We start from the raw sequence: 10,291 nt of genomic DNA on the forward strand, positions 1-10,291 counted from the left end.
TCCCCGACCCTGCCGGGCCCCTCCCAGGCCGGCTCCGGCCACCGGTGATCCCGCCATGTGCCCGGCTGGTGCGGCGCCGGGGATGCTGCGCGGCGGGGCGGGTCCTGATGCACAACCATCTTAGAAAAGTGCCAGGGAACATTGCGAGTAACTCCCATCTCGGCATTCGCCGTGAGCCTGCTTCACCCTGAAACACGGGGTGACAGAACCCGAATGTGTTAAGGTGCTGCAGGAGGGCTGTTGGTAAGGTGACTCCTGGAGCACAAGGGCTGAAAAGCTCCCTTGCTCTGACGCTCCTCAAGGTCCGAGTAACTCGGCACACAACCCCCTTCCCCATCCCCCGGCTGGCAGCACAGGAGCAGCCTCCATTTACTGTGGCACGGATCAGGAGCTGGAATTCTCTTTCCCCAGTACGAAGCGGAGCAGCGGCAGCCCCGCGCACCCCCAGCTCTGGGGTTAGCTCCAGTGTCAATAACGGCACTAACTGGGGACTTTGCGGAGCTCAAGTGTGACAGCAGAGCTCTTACATCAAAGCAGTTCTTAAAAATAGTAAAGAGATCAAACCCGACTGAAAAACCTACGCCAAACTACATCTTAAAAATGTAAGTGAAACAAGAGATTTTCAAATCTCTTATGAGGAAATACATACTTATCAGCATGGTTAGTTTAAATCTTTACAATGATTACAGTATTGCCAGAAAGCAGTCCCTGCAATGTATAAAATAGAATAAACCTATTTTCCACTTGAATGTCTGATTCTAGTAGTCTCTGCTGTTACAGTACATCATCTAAATCATTCTATTTGCTGTAGAACAACAGCAGAAAATAACGTATCACTCACTAATTACTCTGTGTCACACTGCTCAGCCAAGAGATTCCATTTCAGTCCAGAAATAAGCCATCTCCATTTTTATTTTTTCTTCTAAATGTCACCGAGCAAAAGACTGTCATTTCATTTTAAAATCTGCTTTGCTGAATTATTTTTCCCAGTTTATTCAAATAGGTATCCTACACTATGAGGGAATAACATGTCAGCAAAATGTAGCTATATCAGTCTTTTTGGACTGGGTACCATATGGATTCAATAACATTAAAGTTTACTAGATGCAAAGAACTCTGGAAATCAATATAGATTTAAAAAATCAGATTGTTTCCAAGGAACGACCAAGCCCCACATTATGCTATGAAATATCAGCAGCTAAATATATTAATTTTTTTAATTAAAGAAATTGTAAACCAAGTATTAGAGGAACTAGTATTATCCAGCAACACTGAAACTCTTTGATCTGCACATCTTTAAACATAGGAAATCTTTTTGTAATCTGCTCCAGTGAGTTTCAGAGGCTCAGTTTTACTCTAATAACAGTTTTAACTCTAATAATTATGTTCATTTTTAAAATCAGCAATCTCCTGCAGCCCAGCCTGACTTGGATGGAACAGTGGATCCTCACCCCCACTGAAAATCAAACTGTTTCCAAGATGGAGGAGGGTCAACATCCTGACTTATGGACATATAAACCCATGAGCTACACACTGATCCCAGGTAAAATAATGGAAGGGTCCCTCCATCCTCCAGTGAATGCAAAGTGCTGAATGAGGACAGCCTGATGTGCCACACAGTTCCTGTGAGAGTCCAGGTCTGGACACCAGCCCCAGAGTCAGGGTGCTGCATCACAGCAACTGGAAAAGAACTAATGCAATCTAAAGGGTATATAAACTTGTCTTCTAGAAAGCAGACATCTGCACACATTGGTGAAGAAATGGTACAAAAACACCTGCAGCCACTTCTGATATTTACAATAGCAGGGAAATATTAGTGATACTTCAAAGGGTACTGAAAAATTATCCAGGGAGAAGAAAACAAGCTAATGTAGAGTATGAAGCTTCCACATTTCATCTTATTTAGCTTCTGAAAGAAAAAAAAAAACTGACAAGAGACTGGATTACTTTGAATAGGTACTTAAATATAGGAAGAGATCACAAGAGTATGAACTTTTCAACCTGCCTAACAAAGGCAATGGTATCCATTTTCTGTAAACTGGAGCAAGACAAATCTAATGTTGACATTTCCTGACTGTGAGGGCAATTAAACATTTAAATAGTTTATATCAGCAGAGATAGTGGGTATACCTTTGCTTGGGTTTTAAACATGAGATTAGATATACCTTTTAAAGACAGGTTTTAACTCGGGTTTGGAAGAAATCCAGTCGTGTGTGTCAGGTAGTTACTGAAATACTTGAGCTGATTCCATAGAGAGAAATGAGGGAATGGCACTGGTGGTTCTGAGTATGTGTGTCTGAACATTGTCAAGTGTAGGCTCATCTCACAGATCATTCAACACTAAGAGTGCTCCTCAGTTTACAATTTCTTGTTTCTCTGGAGAGGCAACTTTATCTGTATGGCTGATCTTTGTAATGGTGTTATCAGTAATACTTATTTCCCAGAGCACAACAGGAAGAAAACCATCTTAAAAATCAGGTATGATGATAATAAAACTATAAATCATATAACACAAAAAATTCCAAACTTTAAAAATACTGCCTAAAGATACCTGCCAAGTTCTTGTTAGAAGTTGTCATGCAGAACTCTGGGGAAAAAAAAAAAAAAAACAAACTATGATAGGAGGCAAGATTGTAATTGTTCACAATACAGAGACTCTGTAGAGGGCAGTTCTTCAGCACAAGGGGGTTTTTTGTTTGTTTTTTGGGGTTTTTTTTGTGTGTCTGTGTTGCTAAAGGGAATTTCACTTTGGCCCATTGGAGAATTCCTGAAAAGTAAAAGCCATCCCCTTCTTTTCTTGTTTGAGTCTAGGGTGGACCACAGCATGACACAACTTTGGCATGACTTGGATAGCTCCCTGGGGCTGCTGGAACTTCCAGAGGGGCCTGCCCAGTCTTGTTTCAAAGCAGCTTTTGAATTGCAGGAGACGTACGCATCAGGCTCAAATCTGCTTCTTTATCTTCCGCTAAGTTTAAACTGGAATTAGAAGATACACAATAAACTCAGGAAGGAAAAACTTCAAAAATATTGTGACTGAAAAATACTTTCTACTTCACTGTACAAAATACTAAGACGCACGTTTCCATGAGAAAAATACATACAAAAGACTTCCCACTAAAAATGAAAATGTCTTTCATTGTGAGAGTAGAAAGACTACAGAAACAGTTCTTGTGTTTGGGAGTTTGCCAATGAATCAGAAAGGACTGGTAAAAATGCATTCTTTGTGCAGAGCCCCCTCACTCTGGAAAAAACTCCTTTATTCACAGAGACAAGATTCTGCTCTCATATATAGCACGATAACTCCTGTGAAGTCAATGGGAGTTGACTTGTATTACACAGAGATTTTTGCCCAGATATTCAGCATTTGTTTACAGTAGGAACAAGAGACTCTTAACTATTGTTGAAAACTATTTCACTGCTTATTTTTAATACAAAGGGTTCAAAGTGAGGAAAACTCAATTTGTAGGAATTTCATAACTGTCAGGGGTTTTATCCATTTTATAACATGTCAGAGTTCAGTTTCAGATATTTTTTCATGGACAAGTAAAAAAACTTCTTAACAGAAGCTGGTTTGAGAAGAGTTTATAAAAATGAGATATCTGTCTTAATTGCTGAAGCATTTTCTATCCTCTTGAGCTAATACTTTGTAAACAGCAATTGAGTGAGGGACCACAGATGTTTACTGACAAAGTCTGTCTACAAGACATAAGTATAGGTCTGACACAGAAAAAAAGGGAGCTGGGCAAGACAGCTGGCATTAGTTCATAGGTATCTCTGGGATGGAAGCAGAAAGAGCAGGGACAAATGGGAGGCCATTAGGAAGAGAGGCTAAAGGAGGAAAAGCATAAGAGAGGCAGCGTAGAGAGTTTGGGACTGGAAATTCAATTTAATGACAAAACTCACAGTAATTATCAAGTGCTGCTGAAAGAGATGGTCCCTCCTCTCTCCCTATTCCACTGTCCCTTCCAACCCTGGCTGTGAGTTTTAGCACTGGTGTTCATTTTACCCCATGATGACCTGATTCAGAGAGCTGAACTGAAAGAAAAGGAACTATACAAGTTTAGTTCCCTGACTCAGCTCACGAGGGAGACCAGGACAGACAGTAGGAGGAATGGGACGGACTACCCCTTTCAGTAGCAGCCCACAATTAGATTGGCAGAACCACATCCTGAGTTCAGCAGGGGACTCGGGCAGCAAGCCAAGAAGAAAGCCAGCACTGGCTAAGTCAGGAGACTGAGGCTGAAATGAAGAGTCTATGAAGACAAAACACTGTTGAAAAATTGATGTTGGAGGGAATGAAAGGCCTGGAGAAGTGAGGTAAGGTTTGGAAGTAGGAAGGAGATAGAAATTGCAGGAGTCTGTCCTTGCTGTAGCATTATGTTCTGCCCCTGAAAATACATTAGAAAATACTAAATTTCTCTATTCCTTTACCACCAATTTTTCTGATGCAAATTATGAACCAATGTGCATATGTCATTGTCTTCTGTTGTCATAGATGATGACAGCTCCTTACTCTTATCAGTAACCGATGCATGCAGCAGGGAAGTCTTTTGCAGTCATCTAATCTTACTGATAAAAGCAGTGGTACCATACCAACGTGATAGTACTGTCATGTCTCTAGGTAATTTAAAAAAAAAAGGAAAAAAAAAAGATTAAACAACAACAAAACAAAAGAAGATAAAGGAACTTTGAACACCTATAAGGCTACAAAACAAAGTTTTTAAAGGTTGACTCGTACACAGCTAAAGACAAGCAAGAAAGATGCATTATAAACTTTTCCTCTAAAAGGGAGACCTACAAATCCAAAAATCTTTGGCAGACAAAATTTGATTTAAATTTTTCTGGTTTTTATTTGGTATGTCTGTTAAGATATCTGTCACATGAAAATGTTCATCTTTTTCAGTTTTCCTTCTGTATCTGCATTTTCCTACTGATGTAAATTTAGTCTATACAATACAGCAGTTTGTGAAGATGACTCTGAAATGCAATAGGTTGCCCCTCTAATTTACTTAAATGGTACTAAGAAATTGTCCCACGATGGGAACTAGTATTTTCAGTTTTCCTAGTCCAGCTTTCTTCCTTCCCCCAGTCGAGTCACTGAATCCCTTAGTGATCTTGAACAAATAATTTGATTTAATTGTACCCAAATCAAGCCAGCGGGATAAGTTAAGTAAAAAGCAGCTTTTCCCCACAAACCAAAGCCTCTGCCTGAACTGTGCCTTCCCCAGTAATCAGACTCGAGTGAAAGTAACACACTTCCCCTTGGGACTATCGTGAGGGAGTCAAACATTCCAAATGTGTTTCAAAACCTAGATGTGTTCAAAGTTGTTCTTGAAATATGTTCTTGCTAATCCAATAATTAACATGATGGTTTTGCATAGAATAAAGAATCTTAAATATTTAGAAGCATATGATTATAGTGTTTTTAAGAGAGTCACTATCTGTTAAAACGTATTAATTTACTTGTTCACTTCAAACAGACTAGATCTCAACTGTTATGCTTTTTAAACTCTGGTGGCTTACCTAATGAATGCTTGTGACTCATAAGGCTTATTATTAGTCCTTCTGGGCATACATAAGTAAAAAAAAAAAGAATTATAGCAAGCTAGCTTTTATGTACTGTTTAGCAGAAAGTTCACAGTATTATATAAATCATACCAATGTAGTTCTCCTTTAACTACTAAAATATATTGTAATCTACTTGCTTTGGGTATGTTCCATTTTACTTCCTAATCCAAACAGTGGGTGTTACAGATATACACCTTAGTGATGGTGGCATCAAACTGAAGTTATAAAAATACTGAACCAGCTGCTACACAGGAACAGCTCCTGACTGATATTTTTATCTGGGGTTATTTACTAAGCCTCTGTGAGTATGTCTGCCCCTCAGTGAGAGCTAGATTTGTTAAAAAGCCAACCACCTTCCTCTCTCATTAACCACAAATGATACTGCAGATGCTTAGCATTTTTTCCATGAAGTCCTACATCCATCTGCTCCTGATAAATTCACTCGTAGGGAGTATCCTTATAGTAAGTACAATTGTGGAACACCCACACAAAGTCACAAGGCTTACAAATTGAGATAATATCCACTTTTTATGCTAGGCAGTTAATCTGTTTATTTATATGATTTTTGAAAAGGAACGTGAAAAAAAAGAACTTTTGAAAATGGAAAATGTAAGTCAGCATTTTCTTTCTAGTCTGAATGTGTGGGAATTCTACAATTAGTCTATTTTTGGTCTGACTTTTTTACAGCATTTTTTATGAGATTGTACTGCCCTTACAGCAAATTATTAAATAATCTTAAACAAAATTATACACTTGTAACAAATGATTTCTGTTTAACTATCTCTGGTTGTGAAAAGGCAGTACATACACTGTAGTCTATAACATAATTTCATTAAAAAGTATTATAGGAATAATATAAAGGAATTGGAGCTACACAGGATCTGTTTGCCCATTTCTTTTTGATTCTGCAGGCTCCTGCATATTTAATTCCCAGTAAATGCTAGTGGATTTTCCCAACACGGCCACCAATAAAGGCTTTTAATTATTTTTACATGCATTTTCCAATTTCTCTCACATTTGAGCAACCAGCCTCCCTTTCCATTGCTTCCTAATCATAATACAATCAAAAAATCTTTATTCTACCTCCAACTGCCAGATGCAATACCTTGAAAGGAAAGAAACTATACTTAAACAGAACATTTAACTTGTCTCTATCTACTTTAAGGACAGCAGGGTTACTACAAGAGAATGGGAAAATATAAGTTTTTTAAAATATCTTAGCTTGGGAAAGTTTTTTTTTCAGATTCATACTGCAGACAAAACCAACAAAAATCCACACTTGAGTGCTCACATAAGCAAAGCTGCTGTATCTTCTCCCATGCTGGGAGAGATACTTGCCCTACATGAAGGGAAGTGTTTGAGCAGGAGGAGCAGGATCGAGTTCACTGAAAAAATCAAAAGAAAACCCTGTCAAAATGTGGTCTGTTATAATCACAGAGCCTATGAGAAAATAAAATCTTAAACTACAAACAAACCCTGAGTATTAAAAAATAGACTGAAATGTTCTACATCCTTGTGATTGCAATTCTCTGCTGCTGTAATTGTAATGGGCACTTTGTTCTAATACCATCAATCTTCATTTTTTATTTATTTGCTAAATTGTTTGCTAACATGAGAAAGAGAAGATAATTTATAATAAAAGCCCATCTGCATAGATTTGTGCAAATATAATTGCACATTCTAATGCTCAGACAAGGACATATTGATTATACCTGAGAACTGTTTGTTAACAAATCCGGGGCCAGAGAAACTGATTTTTTGAAAGCAATTCCAAAACAGATAAAGTACTTACAGCCATCCTAAGGAGCATACCTGGTTGTGATTTCTGGCAGAAAGCATAGTGCAGCTTCCAGGTGTGGAAGATAATTTATGAAACAGATGAAGGAACTGTATTTCCTAAGTGCTATGAAGAAGTGCTATGAAGTGCTGTCAGTACTGTGTTCTCTGCATTAACACATATGAAGCACAGCTGGCCACTGCACTGAGGACATCTGTAGTGCTAAGGCTGCTGCACAGCTGCTGTCCTTGCACTTCATGTCAAGATGGACTACTCAAATTTGGCACATAGAAAAGGTCATTAGCAAGCCTATTAAAGGTTATTAGCCAATACTTGAGAGGCATGACTTCCCTGTGTAACTATAACAGAAAAATACAGAGTTAATCACACTGAAAACATTGAAGTGACTGCAGAGAAAATAGTTATTTGTGTAGATCACAGGCAATGAATTCATACTCAAATCCATTATATATATTGCCCCAAACAGTGTTCAAATAAATACTACACCAGGAAATACTAAACATCTACCTTAAATCTGACCATTAAATACAGTTATAGCTGTCCCTTCCTCCTTGGTAATTGTCAAGTGGTTGAGATGATCTCAGAGCAGATTTTTTTGTTAGATCCTAAATCATTGTTAGGACCCACAGTGGAGTCCAGGTAAGGCAGCTATAATATGTGTCTTGTAGGTATGTGTTCTGTATTTTAAAATATTTTTAGAAGGAGAACCAATTCCAAAACTTGGTTTTAAATTAGGTCTCTTTATTATTTAATCATTAAGGATTCATACTACCAAGATACAAACCCAGTTCATCTTACCTACATGTACATACCCTTAAGAAAACTGGGAGACAAGTAAGCCACTAACTGGAGACTCTGTATTTAAGTGGGAGGAGGAGTTGTTTATGCAGAATAAAGAACTGTCTTGCTAAACAATGCTCTGCAACACAGACCTAAGAAATTTTGGATTTAGGGAAAGTCAGTGGGGATTCAGGTTTTGCCATTAGTGCCATTTCCATAGCAGAAGGACACAAACCCTCATTTGCAATCCTCAGCCATTAACTCTGAAAAAACTTGTAACTCTATGCAAAAATCATAATTTAATTTTAATTCCCTGCATTGCATTAAATTACAAAGGTGTAATTCATCATTGTTTTCTTTCCATTTTAATTACATTTGGCACAGACTTCTTAACCTGTGATTGATGAGCAGGTGGAAAATAACAAGTTAATGATGGGACAAAAATTGTATTTCTTTTACTAGCTTTTGTTTTTCTCCTTATGCTTATGCAGAGATTCTGTGTACATTTACAGAGATTTCCAGGGCTGGTTCTGAGCCTTTACCCTGTGAGATACATACTCTGCTGTTTCCTAGACATAAGATTTTTACTTCTTTTGGGTCAAATAATACATCATAAATCAGTTTTTAGAGACAATGTTCTGATTAAGATTCCTATTAAATAAAAAAAATCCTTCTTTCCTGGTACTTTTTAAAGTTTGTGTTCAGCTCGAGTCAAGTAGTGCTGGGTTCAGTATACTACTTGTTTTGCTTTTCAACAATTAATTTCAGAATAAATCCTTTTGGCACCTTGAAATATGAAGTATTGTTTTATTAGAACTCATGCCTGTTGCTCAAGTCAGTAAAGAAAGACAATGTTTTTTCATAAGGGTGTGTCCTACCTTTTAGTTAAAAATAAGGGTTTTTTTCTTTCTCTAAGACTTTTCCCTGTTCTAAAAAGCGTTAATATAAAGCATAAGTAAATAAAAATGCTGCTGTCTGAACTTGATGCAGAAGAATAGCCAAAAAAATGCTCAGGGTACCATTTAGTATTACACAGATAAGCATCATTTAGTATTACACAGATAAGCATTTGTGACCAAAGAGACTCTTAAAAAAAACAAGTATTTTTAAATTCAGTTCTTCTGAGCACATATACTGTGCTCTCAAGCTGTTCTCCTTGGTTCTCCTTGTGTCTCCCTCCCCATTTCTTTGCTTGTCGAGTGAAATAAAGCCCTTTATGTTGATAAAATAATTTGTGTTGTCACTTGAAACAGAAAACTATAAAATGACTGTGCAGTAATCTATACATCGTAAGCTGAGCAACTGAGAAATTGGTAGGTAAACCATCCCTCTAGAAATGGATACACAAAAGTTCATTGTAGTTGGTTTTGTATGTAAAATTACTTTAGATGTCCTGGTCTTTGCCTGCTGGTTGTAGACTTCAGGAGAGTTTTCACTTACTGTTAGAAAATAAATAAATAAATTTCTTCTAAACAGTCTAAATACTTTCATATCATCTATATGACCCAGAGATGTGTGTCAAAGCCTGAAACATTTCTTCATTCTCTTAATCAGTTCTGCTGGTAGAAGCATTAATTGCAGTCTGCTAGCTATATAAAGGAAAAAAAAACAAATTAATAGAGGGTTGTTCACTTGATTTACTATAAATTAGAAAGTATTTCCAAGAGGAAGAGAAAGATTCAGGCAGCATTTGCTCTCTTGCTATTATTAAAAAAAAAAAAAAAAGGCATTGTTCATTTAAAATAATGGCTTTTACAGAATGAGTCTATTTTTCTCCTTACCGGAAAGTTGAAGGAACAAAACACAATTAATGCATTTACTGCCACTCCTGATTAAAGTGAAGATTTAAGGTCCTGCATATCCTGTCTTAAACTGATTTCAAAATGTCTGTTTTTTGGATAATGCCAATATGATGGTCATTTCAGAACAATACTTAACAGTCTGGAACACTGACCACTCCATGGATCGCAGAATAACAAATTATCCCTGTCCATCCAGAAAAAAGCTGGAATGTGTTTGTTAATACTGCTCATGAATTACAACTTTCTCCCTTCAAAAGCAGTAATTTTCATTACTGTTTTAATTTACAGTTCACCAATTAAAAAACTTTCTCTGTTTTACTCCCAACTAAAGACTAAACAGACA

Source organism: Cinclus cinclus, chromosome 10, assembly GCF_963662255.1.
Source record: "Cinclus cinclus chromosome 10, bCinCin1.1, whole genome shotgun sequence".
NCBI lineage: Eukaryota > Metazoa > Chordata > Aves > Passeriformes > Cinclidae > Cinclus > Cinclus cinclus.